The 22278-nt window shown below is 40.4% G+C and overlaps 1 protein-coding gene and 1 pseudogene across 1 annotated transcript in view; one reads left to right on the forward strand and one right to left on the reverse strand.

The window, feature by feature from the left end:
* Positions 1-22278, reverse strand: part of OXCT1 (3-oxoacid CoA-transferase 1) — a 176244-nt gene that overhangs the window by 127640 nt on the left and 26326 nt on the right.
* Positions 8118-10194, forward strand: LOC119506518 (annotated as a pseudogene).

The raw sequence follows: 22278 nt of genomic DNA on the forward strand, positions 1-22278 counted from the left end.
TGCCATATACATGTCCAGTGCTTCCTTTACAGCCTCTATCTCTTTTGCAATATCTTCTCTAAACTTTTTGAATTGATTTAGCATTAGTTGTTTAAATTCCTGTATCTCTGTTGAAGTGTACATTTGTTCCTTTGACTGGGCCATAACTTTGCTTTTCTTAGTGTAGGTTGTAATTTTCTGTTGTCTAGGCATGGTTTCCTTGGTTATCCAAATCAGGTTTTCCCAGAGGGAAAGAAATATTCAGTATCTGGTTTCCCTGCGGGTGTGTCTTAGAAAATTGCTCCACCCTTTGATGCCTCGGGTCACTGTGCTTTTCTGCCCAGCAGGTGACGCCTGTTAGGGTATAATTCTTGACTGGTGTGAGGATGTATGGCCATGTTCCCCCAGGCTCTGGGGTCTGGTTCTGAATGGAAAGGGCCCCACCCCTTTCCTCCTAGAGAAGACAGACCCCCCAGGTGGAGCTCATTAGCATTTCAATGGTCTCGCTCTCTGCTTGTGGTGTCTCCAGCCTTCTCAGAGTCACAGCCCTGGAAACTGAAAATGGCTGGGGCTTTCTCCACTGAGCCGAAAAAGAAACAGATAGTCCCCTTCAGACACAGACCAAGGCAACCCTCCGGCTCTCCCAGGTCAGTCATCACCCAAAGCCTCTGTCTGTTTTTTGGGGCTGCGTACCTGTAGTGAGCAGTTCACACTTGCTACTTAAAACCCCAGTTGGAGCTCAGCTGAGCTGTATTCACTTGCTGGGAGAGAGATTCTCTGTGGCACCACGCGGCTCTGCAGCTCGGGCTATGGGGGAGGGGGTCTCACGACCTGGTTCCGCAGGTTTTACTTACAGATTTTATGCTGTGTTCTCAGGCATTCCTCCCAGTTCAGGTTGGTGTATGATGAATGGATGGTCTCGTTTGTCCCCCCGCAGTTATTCTGGATTATTTACTAGTTGTTTCTGGTTTTTTGTAGTTGTTCCAGGGGGACTACTTAGCTTCCACTCCTCTCTATGCCGCCATCTTGCCCCCGCCTCCACAGAGGTGTTTTTTGCCCTGTCTCACCTAGCCACCATTTTAGGTTCCCCCTCTAATTCCACTTTTGAGAAACCAATTCTCCAAATGAATGAGCTTTGTAAATTCCTCAAATTGGAATTATACTGAAACTTTCAAACTCTGCAGCCTTAATCCTGTCACTTTTTATAGTCAACCTGTATTCATCTGAGTTTGATAATGATGGACTTTTCTTCCCTGAGTTTTGTCTGTGCTAGCAAAGCCTTCCTAAAATTTAAAATGAAATTATAAACTGACAAGAACTATCTCACAACACAAGGCAAAGCTTGCATTCTTTTCCCCAATTATTAAGGAAGCTAAAATAGCTTCTAAAATGAATGACCTAGCTCCCTTCCATGGAAGGCACAGAAAAGGAACCAGAAGTCTTCAAATACCTGTCCAACTCCCTCCTCACATGGGATTTGGATTTAGACTAGTTACTCTATGCAGAAACAATTAGTGTTAAATTTCAAAAGGTGCATCAGAGAGAATGTAATCTATATGCGTGATCTGTGATTGGTCTTGGTTTCTTCTCAGAATTTACCAAAGAGCAGGAAACCTTTATTTTCTAACAGTTAAGGTATTCTTGATTTGTAGTCTTTCATTATTTCCTCCAAATTAACCATCTGCTTCAAACAATTTCTTCTTTAAAAATAAAAAAAAATACTTTTTCATGATTCTATAGAAATTCAACACAGCAAAACTTTCAAAAGAAAACAGAGAAAACACACCTGCAGACTAATTTATATTAATAGTGTGTTACACTATTAAGGAAATATGGAAAATATTATTTTGAACATTTAGCATTTCTGACATATGACGGTGGTCGCCTGCCCATAATTCTTCAATGATTATCTGAAGCCCGCTTTTGTTCATTTTGTTTCTCTTGCCCCCAGTAGGATAACAAGTGTTATTTTCACTCAAAAAAAAGTTAAGACAGATATTTAATAAGAGAAAGCTTTATCAGGAAACAAAGTTTAAATTTCATCCCAAACTAGAATATCTGAATCTTTTGAGACAAAGTATGAAAAAAGAAATAGATCACTGATTAATGATTTTCCGTTTAAAAATATGAAGGCAGAGAGTGGTCATCAAGTTTTGAGTGTGTGTACCTTAAGCTAATGAAAAGACAGATTTACAAGAATCTTCTTTTCTTCACGGCATCCATGATGCTCCTCTCACAGGTCATTATAATTTGTGTTTGATGTGAGGGATCAGCACATATAGGCTGATTTTGATGGGCTTTAAATATTAGTTCACTCCCCTGAAGATTATAGCTAACAATACTTTGTAAAACAATTTAAGTTTTTTGATCACACACTAAGATTTTAGAAGTTGGGGGCATTATGGAATTTTCATTCTCTTGGGTCTCAAGAACTTTAGAAAACAAAAAGGATATATATGGTGGTGAGCTTTACCAGCTGCTGTTCTACAGTTCTACAGCCATTTTCTCTGGATCAGTGAGAACAGCAGCAGTCATCTGAGGTTTATTAACAAAAGCAGCAGGAGGGATGGGGATGAGAACATGGAGCTCAACAGCTTCAGAAAACACATTCAAATGTCCTATCCCACTGATGCTCACAATAGACCAGTAAAATTGGCAAATAGGCAGAAAATGCTCCAAAGAAGCCAGGGTTCTAAGTATATTAGTCCAAGGTCACAAAGGCAATGAAAAGCAAAGATACAGTTCTTACTCTCAGATATTGTCCACCAAAAAAGGCAAAGAAAATGTAATGAACCTCTGTGCTCAGCCCTGGGACTTTTTACCTCAGTGATCTTTTCCATTCCATGACTCTAACCCAGCATATGTGTTGATGATTTCCAGTTTTATAATTCCTTCAGACCTTTCCTTTGAGCACAGGCTTACGGATCCACCTGCAAGTGCAACATCACCACTCGGATGCCTAAAAAGCAAACCAATTCTAGCAAGACTCTTGATTCCCCTCCCCAATACTCACCCTAACCACCCACCCCACGGCCATAAAATCTGTTCCTCTTGGATTTCCCCATCTCAGTGAGTAACACCATGAATCAAGCCAGGTGTAGGAGTCATTTTAATTTCTTTCTTCCCTTCACCCTGTAATCCATAACCAAGGTATCAGCAAATCTGATCAATTCTACTTCCAAAATACTATGTATCTCAGTTTCATCACTCCTCCCCATCTACACCCTCCACTACTGGAGCCCAAGCACCATTCTTAAAGCATGTCTTCTCAGGGTCCTTTTCATTAAACCATTCAACTTGCAGGTGACCCATTCCAAGAAACTTACCCTTCTCATTTGTAATACGTAATAAAATTGCTTTTCCCTCCTGCCTCAACAAGTTAGTAAGAGGAACAAATGAAATAAATATGTGAAAGTGCTTTGAAAAACATAAAGCATTATATAAGTATTATAAAACACATATACTACACGGATTTTTCTGAGCTTTTGTTTAGAAGAAAAAGGAGCTAAGTGAATCTAGCTTTTTAAAAAAACTGGCATTTGTCTCTCATTACTAGAATGCATTTAGGTAGTTCTAGCTTTTTCTATTCAAACTTCTTCTGTTCCAGCTTTTTCTACCACTTAAGAGGACTGGTGCATGACAGGAAGCACATGGCTGCCCCAGTTAACCTCATCAACAAATAAGAAACAGCCAGATAAATCTTACAAATGTCGTGTTTCTGACTAAAAAGAAAATAAAGAACCGGAAGGCACAGTTCTGAAAGCTGGGAAAATCAGCCTCAACACCCTCAAGGTATCCCCATCCCCATTGTCCTCCCTCTTTACAGGATGTAGAGGGTAGATATTCTGAGGTGCTAAACCCCCGAGGCTGCAGGGTCCCTCCAGAGGCCAAGGGCACACCATGACTCTGACCCAGGACTACTTCTCTAGCTCCTGGAAACTCTGCCAGACAGACAGCTGGAGCTGCAGCCACAGGCCAGGCACTGGTTGGTCCCCAGTTCATTGTCCCAGGGTGTAGATATCTGCCCTTGCTGTGTATTTCCATGCACAAGAAACTGGCTCTCAAGTAGGAGATAAGCCAAAGGCAAGAAAAGGCAAGATGCTTCCAATAAAATGCACAGTTACATCATATTCAAGTTAGATTTAATTGCAAAGGCATTCAGATCTTTAAAGAAATTGTAACAACTGCATACAACTGAAATTGGGGCTGGATAAACATGTTGCGTACATAATCTTCCTGTCTTCATGCTTGCCCCAAAAGTAGGCCTGGCGAATTGCACAGTCCTTTCACTACTTCTATACAAATTCATATTATTCTATTTAATTTTTCATTGATACTCTTCCAACCAGTTGTCATTATTTTATTTCAGTTCTACTTAACTTTATCAGTCAGTTAAGAATACTGAGTGACATTTAATATATTTAATATATCCAGACTACATGGGTCTGCAAACTTTTTCTGTAAAGGACCAGACAGCATCTGATACTTTGAGGGCCACATACTGACTCTGTCACATATTCTTTGTCTCTCTCTCTTTTTTTTAACAGCTCTTTAAAGCTGTAAAAACTATTCTTTATTCTTCAGCTGTACAAAAACAGCCAGGGCTGCAGTTCTACAACCCTTGTTATAAATAGTAACTGTGAACAAATCATATATAAAACAAACACTGTATTTGTTTTATTTAAAATGAATAAGCCTGCCATTTAAAACAAACCACACTGTTTCAATGGGTTTTCTTTTCCTGAAGTAGGTACTAAAACTCAGAATATTTTCTATTATAGAAGGATAAGAAAAATATCCTGACTCATTTTCATGAGGCAAAAAGTTCCTCCCAGATATTTTTTCTCTCCTCCCTAGGTGGTCAGGGATAAAAGATGATCACTAACAACTAATGAAGCATCACTTATGACATGCACATTTATAATGAAATTTAAAAACCTAAGTTTATATCATTCAGATTGATAAAACAAATTTGTGAAGCCTCAAAAATTATAAATAGATTCAAAGTTAAAAAGCCAAAAATAGCTAGAATACAATTCACCAATCCATCAAGAAAGGGGGGATATATTATTAAAGTGACTTTCTTTTAGGATCTCTGCACTCTAACAATAGGAAACAGCACCAAAATTTTGTAAGGATAATGGCACACCCCACAAGGCAATGAGGTCCATTGTACCTAAGATAATGGAACTCTCTCACGTAGTTGCTGCATTGTTACCAAGCACCAAGAAATAAAATGTCAGGATTAGCACTTCATTTAAATTTTTATCATCAATAAACTGCATTTCTATTCTGCTAGTCTTCTGGATGCAAATGTTCATTAGGCTGAGAACTGTATCTAGTAATCTAGGAGAGTATGCAAAAAAAAAAAAAAAAAAAAAGCAAGAAGTTAACACTGGGCATTCACCAAGGCCACATTTTTATATTTACCACTTCCTCAGTAGAAGCAGCAAAGATTAATATAAGAGGGGGATATATTGCCAAAATATTCAACTACAATATGTCTTCATTAAATACATTTTCATTAGCACCAAAATATTTTCAAACTGATGTAGCATTTCATGAAAATTCAAGAAAATGAATTGTGTTTCTATACTTCAGTACTTAGAACAAACAGAATCAATAAGTTTATTTAATTTAGTTGTGTTAGGATATTATTATCTTATCTACAACTGGCTAAATCTGTAGCACAAAAAATGTACAGATATCTCTTTCAAGGGGCCTTAATAATCAATTAAAAAGTGAAATCCAAAAGCATGATAAAATCTTATAATTGAAAATCTACAAGGAAAAGAAATTAAATTAGATATTATATAATTTAATAGGTCTAAAAATAATACCCTTTGCTTTACAGGTTCCCAAAACATCTACCCACTGGACCCTAACGTTGTAAGTAATTTAAACATAGTTAAGTTGTATAAAATTCTATGGTCAAATGAGTTTGAATTTTCTCACAGCATTTAATATGTTCCTATGTTCTGAGAATGTCTAAAACCCAGACATAATACAATGACTCTGAAACATGTCTAACCATTAGAGCATTTTATTTATAGTATGTATTATCAGTATATCCTAGGGTATTGAGATACTGTTCCCAAACAGAATTTGACAATCACTGCTGCCTCTGCCCCATTAAAAAGTAGTTTTATGGGCAATGACTTATTTTAAAATGTTAAACTTCAAACCATGTGATTCTGATTCTTTTTATCATTTTTTTCTCCTAAGATCTACATTTTCCTTATGTAAAGATATTTGGTAATATACTTACTTTGACTACAGGGTAGCAATATATGCTGAGTATAATGCATGCCAGTCTACACAAATACCATGTGATGGTGATTCATCTCAGAGCCAATACACTGTACCCCATGTTAGTGTTTAGTGTAACAAAGGAGAACATAAGGAAGAAATATATATATGTAGTTTCAGAATGCATTATTTATAGAATTAAGCCGAATTGTTTTAAATTCTCCTTAGTTCAGTATACCCTTAAACCTATAAAGACAAATAATAAGTGTTCTGATAGCCATAAAAAAAATTTTAAGTTGTCCTGGAAAAGAGTATGATAAAAAAAAAAAAAAAAAAAAAAAAGGAAAGGAAAAAGATTACTGATTACAAAGATAACTAATTACCACTATCACAATTCTTCATTCCTTATGTATGAAAACTGAATGGTTTTCCATGGAGAATAATCTAAAACAGTGGTTCTCAAGCACTGTCCCCCCATGCCAGCAGCATCAGCATCCTTGGCTTGGCAAAAATGCAAATTTTCAGGCTCCAGAGCTACTGAATCAGCAACCTTGAGTGTAGGCCCAGTAATCTTCATGTTTTAAACAAGGCCTTCAAGTGACTGTGATGCAGGCTAAAGTCTGAGAACAACTATTCTAAAAGGAAGATTTTTTTGATTGTACATGCATTAAATTAATACACAATAAAGCAATAAAGGAGCACGACACTAGAAAAAATTAAGGCCCAATTTAATTGGTTCAACAAATATCTAAGCACAGAGCAGTGGTTAAGAACATGCATTCTGAAGACTAGACCCCTGCACTAAATCCTAGTGCTCCCACCCACTGATGCATCAGTTTCCTTATCTAAACAGCATCTGCCTCATACATGCTGGGTTGTGTTTTGTGTGTGTGTGTGTGTGTTGTTGTTTTTTTTTTGGGGGGGGGGTAGGAACGATTAAATGTCAAACCGGACAAATAATACCTGGCACAAAGTAAGCGTTCATTAACGTTAACCATTAATATTATACAGCAGGTGTAGGGATACAATAGTACAAAAAGCAGACAGCCTCTTCACTCCTGGAGTTGGAAAATCAAGAGATTCTAGTCTCCTAATGCATATGAAATACGATCTTGGGCAAGAAACTTATCCCATTTGGCCTCAGACCACTTAAAGTCTGAGGAGATAGACTCATGGACCTCTTGAACTCCCAAATATCTTTTCAGTGATAACTATCTGCTTTGGACCTAGACATGCAGAATATGCCACAGATATAGCACTGACTGATGCTTTTCAAAAACAGGAAGACCTTCCCACAGGCATTTTATGTGTGCTGCTGAAGGTACAGCTAGTTTTCTCTATCACCAGTTCCATAACAAAGACTGAGCAAGGAGAACTAATCTGCAATGAGCTCATCATTACTGTCACTCCCGGCAGATTTCTGGTCCCCCATTATCCCCACTTCTATCAGTCAAGGTTCCTGCAGGAAACAATCCAACTCAAATGCTTCCAGGAAGGAGACTTGAAATGAAGGGACTATTTACAAAGAAGTGATCAGGGTTAGGGAACGAAGGAGAGATGGTAAGGTATCCAGAGACTATCATAGCAGGGAGCTGAAGGACTGAAGGGAGAGAGGAGAGGAATAGAACCCAGTGGAAACCAGAACCGGAGAGGAGGGGCCATCTGACTTGGAGAACACTGCCCTTCCAGAGATGGCACAGGAAAGTAGGAAGGGAATAGAGCAGATCCAAACTTCCCCCCTCCTCCAGTTCCTGCCACTGCCTCCTATTGGCTGAACACAACCAGAATCCAAAGGAGACCAAATCACACAGGATAGAATGGATGGAGACTGTGTACATTCAGTGACAGGGCAGGGGCAAAGGGGAAGGGATGGGTAGGTGAGGAGGCAAATGGTCAATGATGAGCACACTGAGTCCCCTGCTTTCCTGGGCCCGTTTAGCCTGCCTTCTGCCACGTTTGGGCATGTTGGGGTAAGAGAAGGATCAAGCGTACCACCTGAGTCATGCTTACCTTGCCTTCTGAGATGAGGAAAGGAAGACAAGCATTTGTATATGAACTTCAAGAGATAAATAAGAAACAAAAGTTGCAATCATGAAACGATCAGCAAGCACGTCTACAAGAATATTTTAATTGCTAATGCCACTCAATTTTGTCTCTCTATCAAGATAATGCAGTTGAGGGAATAATAATCAGTCTCCTTTTCTGATGGGTCCCTCTCAAGAATAAATGAGGTCAACTGGAAATGAGACCCCATTTCAGATTAGCAAAACGTGAGGGAGAGGAACCAGCGAGGGCTCCACATCCGATGACTAGAATACAGTAAGAGCCACACACATGAACAGCCTCAGGAACATCCTCTCCATATAGCTGATACTAAGGTCTGATCATCATATGACTGGCTCCAGTGAAGGAACAATTAACATCATTCATCACCTCCATTCCAAAAGTTAACACTCGGGAAGGGGACTGTGTTCTGCCATAGGATCAAGGTTCCCAGGTTCATGGGGAGTCAGTGAGAGGAGATTGCTCCCTCTTTGGGTATGTGTCAAAGAGTTCTTTTAAGAACTTGAGTTGCATGTTTACTACTCAAATGGCCCATGTGGGTAGATCAGAGAGGACTGGATTAAACTGTTTCTAGCTGCCCTCATTCTTCTAGCTAACTAAGTAAAGTAGATAACTTTACCAGGTAAATACTAAAATGCAATGAAGGGGACAGTGAAGGTCAAATTTGACATTTCAGCCAAGCCCTCATAATATCAGGTCTCCAGATGTTCAATTAAATATTTCTTCTGAGTGAATGAATTTCATACAGGCACGAGAGGAAGTAATGCCTGTGTATGCATGCCATGCTTAAAATTAATCTGCCTAATGAAGTTTCTCAATATGGTTAGAATGTGGGGAGAGCTTTAATTCTGTCCTATTGATGCCTGTTTTTTTTCTTTTTGACTATATCTTGAAAAAATTATGAATTCACTGATCTTGTAACTGTATATCATAAGGCATTAGCAATCTAAAGATTAAGAATAAAAGAAGGGCACAGAGGTGGGTCCGGCCACGATTTGGGGAAGGGGTGGGATCGAGGAGCTCCATGCGGAAAGCCAGGCCGGGGATGGCTTCAGCTGATGCAGCGACTGTGAGGGCACTGTGCCAGAGGCAGCCAGCCTCACCAGCGGGCCCTTCCTGATTGGGGGTAAGCGGCTGGCACCACGTGCGGGAAGTCAACTGTGTGTGAGAAGATCATGGAGTGGATGGGGCAGAATGAAAGCTGACCACTGGCAGTGGAAGTTGGTCATCCTAAGCAAAACAGGTTCTGTAAGGTCCTGATGGCAGAGCAGAAGGCCAAGGCTTGAAAGGACAGTACAATTTCAACTACCCAGATGCTTTTGATAATGATTTGATGCACAGGACTCCGAAAAACATTGTGGAGGGCAAAACTGTTGAGGTTCCAACCTATGACTGTGTGACCCCACTCAAGGGCCCATTTCCTTGTCTCTGCTTCACAGCCTATTAGAGATGACGGTGGTCTATCTTGCAGATGTGGTTCTGTCTGAGGGTATTTTGGTGTTCTACAAACCAGGAGATCGAGGACATGTTTCACCTGCCCTCTTTGTGGACACCGATTCTGATGTCAGGCTGTCACGAAGATTTCTCTGGGATGTCCACTGTGGGAGGGACCTGGAGCAGATTCTACACAGTACCCACCTTTGTCAAACCAGACTTTGAGGAGTTCTGCCTGCCACAAGAAGTATGCGATATGATAATCCCCCGAGCGGTTGACAATAGGGTTGTGATCAACCGATTGTGCAGCACATGCAGGACATTTTGAATGGGACACCTGCAAGTGGCACCAAGGAGGTCCAATGGGCAGAGCTACAAGAGGACATTTTCTGAGCCAGGAAACCATCCTGGGGTGCTGACTTCTGGCAAACGATTCCACTTATCGAGTCCAGCAGCAGACCCCACTGAGGAGCTACCATATGTTGCTCCCTCAGCTTCCTGGGCAGGCCCCCCCGATGAACATACATGCACAGTGACAGGGCCCCAGAGATATCGTCTCTGCCTCCAAAAACGCAAACACCGCTTCCTTTCAGCATCTGTTTCAGGATGGTATCAGGATCGAGGCAATTCCTCATTTGTGAATGGGAACCTGTACGTGTTTTCAGTCTCAGTTTGATAAGATATTGACAGGGGCAGTCCTGGTATTTTCACCTGCTTCTTTATTTTAAGGAGTTAAAAATCTCTAGGTCACTGAGAAAATGCCACAGAATGCATGGTAAGCTTGTTATGCTGACTTCCAGAAGGAATACTAGTCACATATTTTTAGAAAAACTGAGGAAGCAGCCTGGATACTGCGACAGCTCCAGTGTTTCTAAGCTTGTTGGACACTGACAAGCATGATCTGATTCATGCTCAAACACATATAGAACTGAAAAGTTTCAAGAGATAATACTTTCTCTTCCTACCTGTTCTACATCCTAATGTTTTCTATTCTACGTCATAACACAATGCTGGTGTGACCCATAAACATTAATTTTGTGAGCCACTGATGGGTTATGATTCAGCCTGATAAACACTGATCTAAGGAGACATAGAGGAATGTCTCCTTCCTCCAACTTAAACTTCAGAGGCAGTTAAGACAGTAAGGGATCCTAAAGAACAACAAGCATCCTGCTAACCAGCATCAAACACAAGACAGGAGGGTCTTCTGTTCCATCCAGGGCCCCTCATGGGTCTTCCTGGGCCCTGTGCAGTGTGGCAGAAGGTAGCCTGGCAGTCTCCTCTCGTTCTGGCTGGAATAGGCTAGGCACATATCCACTGCCTCTCCCCAACTCCTGCAGACTTCAAGCCACCTGAGCCCAAGGTACTGCCTACTGTGTTTTATGGCCACACCCAGGCCTGGCCCTCCTCCAGGACAGTGTACATGCTGGGTTGCAGAGGTTCAAGCAAATGTTGCTGCATAAAGCCAGTCGGTTTCCTCGCGTGCTGATCCAGAGAGCTCACGGCCACAGGAATTCACCATATCACAGATGACCTTTCATCTGAGTTGTCCTCATTTACTGTTCCTCCCATGTAACAGGTGTTTCTATAAAGCAATCTTTTTCCATTAGCACTGGCTATGCTTGGGTAACCTGTTTTCTTTTGATTGAGTATAACTCATTGTAGTTACTCAAGACATGACATTAGTTGAGTTCCATAGCTGGTTTCTGATAAATGTGTAACAGTTTTGTCAAACTTGCAAGCACTTTTGGAGGGAGACTCAATAAATAAACACACCAAATCCAAAAAACAAAAAAATAAATAAAAGAAACTTAAGAGGAAAGGAATTATGTTTATCCTTTAGGCATGTTCATTTTTTCTAAAGCAGGAGCAAGATATATAAAATCCTCAAAGCACTGGGCCACATGGAGGAGATTAAATGTTCACAGGATCCATTGAAGTGATTAAGTCATCTGTTTAAAATCCACTTTGTTCCCACCTTCAATTATAAAGCAAATGACAACCAGTTTAATCACCTCGGCTAACTTCACAAGGAATCATCAACACAAGTTCTCCAACCCGGGCCAGAAGTCCAGAAGCCAGGAGGCTCCAACTTCAAAACCACATTTTCTACTTACCTAAGAGTTTTAAAGTCAGATTAGGCCTAATCATCTCTTGGGAACTATTACACAATATACCCTTTCACAGTAGCCCCTGAAGAAGATATTGCCATTACTCTCAAGAAGTTACCCTCAGGTAAGGCTTCCCAGCCTATGACCTTGCACTAAGAAACACAGAGTATTCACCCTGTTCTTGAAACTCACCATGAAGACTCTGGTCTTAGGCCTCTGGTGCTTGCTACTCCTTTTTGCTCAGACTGTTCTGTCCCCTCCTTCCCCCACCTCCAGAGAGCTGCATAGTAGCTTCCTCAATTCTGGAGGTCTGTACTCAAGTCATCTCAGTAAGGCCTTTTTCTGGCCATATTATCTATCTAAAACTTCAGTTTCTTCCCCTGACATTTCATGTCCCTCTTCTGCTTTGTTTCTTTTCCTTAGCATTTATCAAAACTAATATATTTTATTTATTATTGTGTCTATTGTCTATCTTACCATCAGAATTAAGCCCCATAAGGGCAGGGATTTTTCTCTGTTTTCTTCTCTGCTGTATCTCAGGAACCAAGAAAAGTGCCTAACACACTAGGAGCTCAATAAATATTAGTTCATTGAGCTTGTGAACTTCTGAGCTTCAGTAAACTTTCCTCAAAATGTCATTGAGATATATCTGAGGTTTCCTTCAAAATAATATGGGAGGACAGAGAAGAAGATAGAGATGTATATAGGGCAGAGTGCCAGTGGGTTGATAGCCTTTGGAGGTGGGTAATGGACATGGAAGGGTAGTTTATAATATTGTTTACTGTTGCATATGTTCAAACATTCCCCACAATAACATTAAAAATAAAAATGTTTAATGTCACTGACAGTGCAACTCAAACATTCTTGACCATTCCTCACTACCACCCCGACACAACTGCCAGCAAGGACAACAGATATATACCTAATCATATCTCTATCTGATCTCTTAAGGAGAGATGGCTCATGGCAGGGACTGGTAAGAATGTAAATTAACAGTTCCCAAAGCTTGGTTCTTGTAACAAAAATTCTTAGGATATCACTTTAAAAAAGTAATTTTCTGGAGAAACTAAGATGGAGGCTAGGTAAGACGGGGCAAAAAAACACCTCCATGAAAAACACTAGATAAAAACCAGAAGATGACCCAGAATACCAGTTACAGCAGTGCACCAGCTGGATGACGTCTGCTAGTATCACAGGGGCTGTATACTTGGTGAAACCAGGAGTCTGCATTCTGAAACGAGTGAGTAAGCTGGCTGGAAGACCCGCAGCTGCGCGGCGTTGTGGAGAAGCCAGGGGTTGGTGTTTGGAGACCAACTGGCTCTTTAAAAAAAAAAAAAACAAAAAAGGGAAAAACCCAAGAGCGCTGCAGTTGTCGCAGTGGGAACCATGCAGTAAAACATAGCAAGAGGGAGCTGGGCCGGCCTCTCGGTGTCTGGCCTGGAGGATAGCCCACTGCAGATACCCTCGGGGCTGGGGGGATAGAGGGGAGAGCCGGAAGCTGAAAGAAACCCTGCGGCTCGCAGCTGGCTCCCCGGAGGGTTGGATAAACTCCTGCCCGGGGCCGTGCCCACAGCCCAGAGCCCCGCCAGTTGTCCTGGAGCTGGGAAGGAGGAACTGTGGGAGGAGGGGGGGTTGAGACGCCCCGTTCGTCCATCTTTGCATCCGCTGAGAGCGCTGCTGCACGGCCCGGCGGCCCGGGCTTCCCTTGAGGGATGGCGCGCACTTGTGACATAGCATGGCATTCCCTTGGCAGAGCTCCTGGAGGATCGCTGGGAGGGGGGACCTGCTCGGAGAACCCAGGGATGCTACGCCAAGTCCAGTGGTTTGTGGGACAGCAAGAGATGGTCTGGGGCTGAAATGAAATGAAGGCTTAGATTCTTGCAGCGGCCTTGAATCTCTGGGAACCTGGGGGATTTGAATATTAAAGCTGCCCTTCCTCCCTGGCCACCCGTACACACGCCCCACATTCAGGGCAGACAGCTCCAGCAACACACCCAAACTGAGTTCTCCAACTGAACCCCACAAGAATCATTTCCCCACACACCGCCGGGACAAGGTTGAGAACTGACTTGAGGGGTATAGGTGACTCACAGACGCCATCTGCTGGTTAGTTAGAGAAAGTGTACGCCACCAAACTGTGTTTCTGAAAAATTACATTGGTATCTTTTTTTTTACAACCTGAAAGAACCCTACCAAGCAAAGCAAATGCCAAGAGGCCAAAAACAACAGAAAATCTTAATACATATGATAAAACCAGATGATATGGAGAATCCAACTCCAAACACACAAATCAAGATATCAGAAGAGACTCAGTACTTGGCACAATTAATCAAAGAACTACAATCAAGGAATGAAAACATGGCAAAGGATTTAAAGGACATCAAGAAGACCATGGCCCAGGATATAAGGGACATAAAGAAGACCCTAGAAGAGCATAAAGAAGACATTGTAAGAGTAAATAAAAAACAGAATATCTTATGGAAATAAAAGAAACTGTTGGCCAAATTAAAAAGTCTCTGGATATTCACAATACAAGATTAGAGGAAGCTGAACAACGACTCAGTGTCCTAGAGGACCACAGAACAGAAAATGAAAGAACAAAAGAAAGAATGGAGAAAAAAATTGAAAAAATCAAAGTGGACCTCAGGGATATGAAAGATAATATAAAACACCCAAATATAAGACTCATAGGTGTCCCAGAAGGGGAAGAGAAGGGTAAAGATCTAGAAAGAGTATTCAAAGAAAATGTTGGGGAAAACTTCCCAAACTTTCTACACAACACAATAAAAAAGCATAAATGTCAAGTGAACTCCAAATAGAACAAATCCAAATGAACAGACATATACTGAACATAATCTCTCAAATACTGAAGAGAAGGAGCAAGTTCTGAAAGCAGCAAGAGAAAAGCAATTCACCACATACAAAGGAAACAACATAAGACTAATTGTGACTACTCAGTGGCCACCATGGAGGTGAGAAGGCAGTGGCATGACATATTTAAAATTCTGAGAGAGAAAAATTTCCAACCAAGAATACTTCATCCAGCAAAACTCTCCTTCAAATTTGAGGGAGAGCTTAAATTTTTCACAGACAGACAAATGCTGAGAGAGTTTGTCAATAAAAGACCTGCCCTACTTCAGATTCTAAAGGGAGCCCTACCAACAGAGAAACAAAGAAAGAAGAAAGAGATATAGAGAATTTTAACCAACATATATAATACCTTACATCCCGAATCACCAGGACACTCATTTTTCTCTAGTGATCATGGATCTTTCTCCAGAAGGGACCATAAGCTGGGACATAAAACAAGCCTCAAGAAATTAAAAAAAAAAAAAATTTGAATATACTCAAAGCACATTCTCCAACCACAATGGAATACAATATGTCAATAATTTTTAACTGTAACTCCACTATTTACTTCCTACATGATATAAAATACACAAACTCTAATGACAAATCAGTGGTTTTTAGCTCAATGTAAAATATGTAATTTTAGACAACTATATAACGGTGGGGGGATGGAGGAGTATAGGAACATAGTTTATGTGTCCTATTAAGTGAAGGTGGTACCAAAGAAGAACAAGATTGTTATGGATTTAAGAGGAGAATTTTAAGCCCCACAATAAACACAAAGAAATTATCAGAGAATATAACCATAGAGATGAAAAGTAAAGTATGGGTTAAGAGAAATGGGGGAAGGGGCAATGGGGAATTAAGAAATTAGTGTAGGGTTGCTGTTTGAGGTGAAGGGAAATTTCTAGTAATGGATGGTGGGAAACAGCATTACAACATTCTAAATGTGATTAATCCCACTAATGGAAGGCTAGGGAGGGGGTGGAATGGGAAGATTTAGGATGTACATATGTTTCCACAATTGAAAAAAAAAAGGCAGTCTAAATAGATGACAACTGAATGCCAAGGATGAACCTGGATGGGATTAGAGGATGGAGGACAGGAGGCTTAAAGGGACACAGTTGAGACATAAGTAAAAGGAAATATAGAATGTAAGCTATGTATCATTGTTGAATCTCTTGTACTTCTTAGCTGCACTTAATGGGATTGCATAAAAGAATGTTCTTATTCATGGGAAGCGTATATGTGAATTATAGTGTTTGTTCAGGGTGTGTGCAGCTAGCCCTCACATGTTCAGAAGACAGAGCAATAGATGATGGATGATCAATAGGGAGGGAAAGAAATAGCGATATGACAGCATGTTAAAGTTGGTGGATTGGGGTATCGGGGGAGGGGGGTCAGGGTATGACGGAATTCTGTGTATGGGGTTAGTATTGTTTTTGCAACTGTTCCTATAACTTTGAATTTATTTCAAAAAAACAAAACAAAACAAAACAAAAGTAATTTTCTGTATGTTCATAGCTGTAGCAACCTGTGGCCTGAGCAAAACAGGCCTGCAGATCTTTGGTGCACAGCAGTCTGCATGACCTAGGCAGCTAAATGTTTAACCTATTGTCTTTCTAAGCCAGTAAAGGAAAAAGGGTAAATTGACCTTAAAATGTAACTTTATGCAGCAGGCAGGAAGCCAGAAGCTCTTAGTCTCACAAAAAGAGTAAAATGTAATCGTTCAAGTGTTATTCTAGTCTTACCTGCACCACCCCCCAGGTCAAAGTAACCTGTTCCTATCTATGCTCCCCCCACCCTCAGGACGGCCTTTGTCTTAAACCCTTATAAAAGGCTTTCTGCCCTTTCTGCATTGCTAAGTCGTCTTCCCTGCAAATGCAATGCCTGCTCGGCCTGAAAGAGCCGTCATGATCTCTCCACCACTTCTCACCCTGCAAGTAAGCCCTGAATAAAAGTTCATGCATCAGAAAATGCTTGTTGTCTTCTTTGGCCTTTGGACTGGCATGGCCCTCTTGGGCCACGACAATAGCTATGACCCAGAATTGCTGCTGCTGTTTTAAAGCAAATGACCAATAAACACAATATCCCTGTTAGTGGTTACTCTGGGGAGGGAGGCAGGTAGATGGAACTGGAACCCCTTACAGGTTCGGCTCACAGGTGTTGAATTTATTATTATGCTTCATAACCCACATATGCCATGTGTATATAATATTTATGTGCTCAAATATTCTGTAACATAAGTATTTCTTTCATATGCTATTTATATTACTAAAAACGCAATAAAAAGTTTTATTTAATTCATGATAATGAATATACTTATCTTAACTAAAAGCTGAAAGTAGCTAAAGTAGTTGTACAGGCCTTGTGTAAAGTTTTGCTGTCTTAAACACCGACCATAGCACAAATAAAAGCAAACCAGCTGGGTTATTTTGGTCACAATGAGCCTCAGCAGCCCTGGGTGGCTGAGTCAGAGGACCTTTTCTGACAGCACATGCATGCCAGGCTGCTTGCAGGAGACAAAGCATCAACAGTCTCCTGAGTGAAGCACTCCTGCCCCATCCGCTAGGTTTTCTATTATAAGCACTTGAAAAAAAAATGAAGAAAACAGGCCATTTCCCAGAGAAACCAGGATGTTGGGATGTGCACACAGGAGACAGGCAGAGAAGCTCACAGGGAACTGAGGGTTAACAAGACCCCTCCTGAGAAGGAGCCAAATGAGTTCCCTTTGGAAGGCTCAAGAGTCCTGGCTGATCCTCATTAGATACATGTAACAACACCCAAGAGTCTTTCTCTGGCTTGTTTTGCACTTAAACTTGTGAAGTTTATCAGGGAAGAGTTCACCCACTCAAAGGGAGGGAGGTCCAGAAATAATACTGTCTGGGCTAAAAAGAGAAACATCTTTTTGGCATGTGTGCCAATGTGTGTTCCCACTTGTACTATTTTTCCAAGTAGCTACCCAATTCCATAAGAGGAGGAAGAAAGATACAGCTAGCATTCGCTATGTTACAGCTTTGTGGAGAAGAACACAAATGGCTGCAGGTTTTAAGAATTACACTCATAATAGTCATACTGGTTTTGTTAAAGGGGAAAACACACAATTTATCACCTCTTCGATTTCCCACAACCCATCAGTTTGTTTAGAGCACAATGGAAAGGAAAAACTTTTCCAAAAAGGAGTAATTTTTTCCTATTAGAGAAAATAGGAATCATTCATGCCAAGGGAAAATTTGAACTTTCTCTTTTAATTCAAGATATGCATACTGATTTACTTCTTGACATAATACATTTACTGTAAATTAATCACCATTTAAAGAAGAAACTATGAACTGCAATGCTCCTTTGCCACCCACTTCTAAGCCCACCCCTCTGCAAATTTTAAGATGTCTAAGGGAATCATCATTAATATTGTAGATATTTATAGTTCTACCCTGCTTAAAACTCAAGTTACAGGATATAAAGAGGGAGAAAGTTTGAAAAATGTGGCATTATGTAACACTAATATGCTGGCATAAAGCTTCAGAAGAGAGGCTCTCACTCAGAATTGGCTACTGAAAAGTCCTCCATTTCCCAATCTATAAAATTACACATGAACTGAAAGCTCTAAAAAAGTCTTCAATTGTTCTAGTTCACACTGCTTAAGATACTATAGGATTAGAATAGACATTCAATAGCCGTATTTAGGGAAATTTGTGAAAAGCTACAGAATAAATGAACAAAAAAGTCCAAGAGAAAACTGAATGAATCCATAGAGCTATGGATCACAGTTTCTCAAAAGCATCTCCAAGGTGGATAGCAAAGGATTAAAAAGTCTATAATTGGAATAATTGGCAAGGAAGGCCAGGGACAGAGGAATAAAATTGGGCAAAAATCTCCCTACCTGCTTGATTCTAATCACTAGCAATGAAATGGGCTACCTCAGGGGATTCGATATCTTTTAAGAGTTTGAAACAGTCACCCATTTGTGATGATTTGGGAGTGTTTTATAACATAATGAAAAAGAGAAGAGAAGACACCCTAGAATCGGTCTTCCTGTGGTTGTATCCTGGCTGCACCTATCTGAGTGACATCAGGTATGTAACTTAACCTCTTTGGGCCTTAAAATCCTCATCTGTAAAATAAGAGAAGTTATAGTTCTCCCTCACAGGGCTACTGTGAGGATTAAAAGAAATAATGCACTTGAAGTATAAGGCAAGGACTAAAACATAATAAGTACTCGATTAATGGTAGCTATTATTATTATCAATATTTAGCAGGCAGCAGAATATGCAGGTAATTTAATGATCTCTGAAGATTCCCCTAAAATACTAGACTTCAGAACCCAGCTTGTAATCACCCACCACACCAGGACCAGTGAAAATTAGCAGGACAAGGTTGGAAGCGAAGGGGCATAGAATCATGGAGGCCAGTGCAGTCAGTGGGTGCACAGAGCGTAGCAAAGAATCAAGAGTGGGGAGACTGGAGGTCCAGGGTACTCGATAGACTGAAATGCACAGAAATCACACAGTCAAAAGAGGGTTTTCATATCAGAAAATGCCCAATCTAAGCACAATCCCCAATTCCAAATTATTTTCCGCTTCTGAGAGCACAGTTCTTACAATTCAAGCTATAGGATGTGGGTGCCTTCTATTCTGAGCATGTTGCCCTGCAGGAGTAAGGCTAAAGGAGGAGGCGGGGGGGGCTTACAATAAGCCTATCAGCTAAAGATTTGGTTTGCTTATGTTCCTAAACTGGAATGATAAATAGATTTCATTTTGGTTTGTCTAATCCAGTTCTATCCAATAAAACTTTATGCAATAATGAAATATTCCACATCTATGGTGATCAACACACAGGCACTAGCCACATGTGGCTACTGAGCCTTGAAATGGGCCAGTATGACTGAGGATCTGAATTTTTAATTTTATTTAATTTTAATTCATTTAAATTTTAAAAACCACCTGTGGCTAGAACTTACCGTGTTGGATAGTGCAGGTAAAATCAAATGGGAGTGGCTATCTACAGCACCATATGAAAGGGACCAAGGTGAGTCTGAGCTCAACTAAGAATGTAGTGATAGATCAGAAATGTCGGTTCCACAACAAGAGACAGCAGCTTTATCATATTTTCAGGCTCTGTTAAAGGATCTTATCTTCCCTACGACAAAAGAGAACCTCTCAGGCCCAAGGGTACATCAACTTATGAGCAGAAGGGCAAACTATGGTATCTACATACAATGGAACATTGTGCGGCTACACAAAGGAATGAAGTTATGAGGCATGCTGCAAAGTGAATGAACCCTGAGGACATTATGTTAAGTGAAATAAGCCAGAAACGAAAGGACAAATATTGTAATAATGAGCAAACTCTGAGAACTGAATTCAAATGCACAGGTTATCAGGAGATACAAAGTGGGCAGAGTTTGGGCAGTCAATGATTAAAGAGTACAGAATGTTCAATAAGGCTCATTGCAAAGGTTCCTAGATTGTAAGCTCTGACAGCAGTCACATTTCCTCCAGAGTTTTAATTGTTATATCTAAATTCTGAGATGCTGTGCTCTTTATGTATAACCTGGTAGTTCCTGGCAACTTTGGGTATCTTTGTGACACCTGAGACCAGAGTTAGAATTCTGCAGCTCTGCAAGTCAGCATTACTCCATACAGCAATTGCTAAAGAAGCTGAAAAGGAGATCAGAATGAAGCTGCTCTGGTTAGGAATAAGGTAAATCAGAATATGGGGTAAAGGAGGCTATTGTCTGTATTTTAAAACTGTAACTTCTGTGTGAGACCACAGAAGAGATGTTTGTTTTGTCCAAAATTTATATTTTCTGTAGCAAACTATCTGATTTAACATGTCTGGTCAGTTTATATAAACAGTATGGAAACTAGAATAGGGAATGAGATCTTGTTATTCTATACAGGTTATTGTAATACCCCAATACATTCCAGAGTATTTTGGGAAGAAAGTTAAAAAAGTATTTGCAAAGTCCCTTGAAGGACTGGAGAAAAAATATGGAACTATTAAACTTCCCCACCTGGGGAATTCCTGATATTCTTTTAAGCATTAGGGACTCCCAATTTAATAAGCCAAGCTTCGATCTTGAAACTTCCCTTTATGAAACTTATTTCTGTAATAGCGAAGCTAAGCTTACTTATAATTATGCCAAGAGTCACCCCCAGAGAACCTCTTTTCTTGCCTAGATGTAGCCTCTTCTCTAAGTCAAACTCGGCAAATAAACTCACTACCCTCCCTCCTCCTACATGGGACCTGACTCCCAGGGGTGTAAGTCTCCCTGGCAATGTGGGACATGACTCCCAGGGATGAGTCTGTCCTGGATCGACAATTCCTTCTTGACCAAAAAAGGGGAAGAGAAAAAAAACAAAACAAAGTTTAATGGCTAAGAGATTTCAAATAGAGTCGAGAGATCATTCTGGAGATTATTCTTATGCAAGCTTCAGTCAGATATTGCAAATTGCCACAGTATGTCAAGCTCCAATCAACAGTATTCCTGAAAACCCTAAAGAATACCCAGGGCTCTATCTAAAACTCTATAAAAGTTTTATCTGTTAAGCTTATTTTTTCAGAAACTTAAAGTCTCCAGATGACTCCTGCGCCAGATAAGCACTGAAACCCAGAGGTACCAGTCTCTCCAAGACTTCAACCAGTTTCATTCCTCTACCCCATAATGTTGCCACCCTTTATCAGCACAGAAGTACATAAAATTAATAGAGTGTTAAACTATTGGTTATTTTATGCATTGTTATAGCCTATTCTTCAGTAATGTTGCAGATATGTGTCATGGACAAGTCATCAAGATGATTCAATAAATAAAAAAGAGATTACACAGAAACAATAAATCATATCTACTTTAAGTGCAGAAAATATACTAATGCCATTGCAAAAGAAACCAGCACCCTTGGGTTGAAAGTACCACATCCTCCAGCACTTTAAAAATAAAACACTTCACTTTCTGATTGAAAAACAGAACTCTACCACTTGATTGTTTCAAAAATAGCACCGCACTGCCTGCAAGAAACACCATCTTGGCCAGGTGTATAAATGCCAAAATCTGCCACACATAACACCACCATTATGCTAAAAATCAGGATTATATATATTCTCATTTCCAGATCCCAAAGTGAGTTTCTCTGAAGCCCTCCCAAGAGTACACTATCTTAAACTCCCATGAAAATTTCATTGCAAACTGACCCTCAAAGCCTCAAGCTGAGAATTATTTTGAAGTCTTATTTGGGGTTCAAATACGTACAGTCAAAATGGGAGGGTCTGAGTCTAAGTACCTATCACCACTCCAGAGCCTTAACCCTTGGGAAGGCTCTAGAACTATTCAGCCTCCCCCTCCTAAGATACCCAAAGGAAAGTCAATTGGTGTTTAATTCAACTGTTTCAAACAGAGTCATATCTAAGCAATTATTTGTAATGTCCTCCCTCCTTCCTTAAAAAATTCACAATACCTACCCTGGTAAGATAATGAAGTTCATCTGATACAATTTATTATTTTCCTGGGATTCTGTATATGAAAATTCATCTTGGCACTTCACTCAAGAAGGTCTATTTTACTTAAGTACCAAAAGGACTTTTATAAGCTAGT

The sequence above is a fragment of the Choloepus didactylus genome, chromosome 11, assembly GCF_015220235.1.
Source record: "Choloepus didactylus isolate mChoDid1 chromosome 11, mChoDid1.pri, whole genome shotgun sequence".
Lineage (NCBI taxonomy): Eukaryota > Metazoa > Chordata > Mammalia > Pilosa > Megalonychidae > Choloepus > Choloepus didactylus.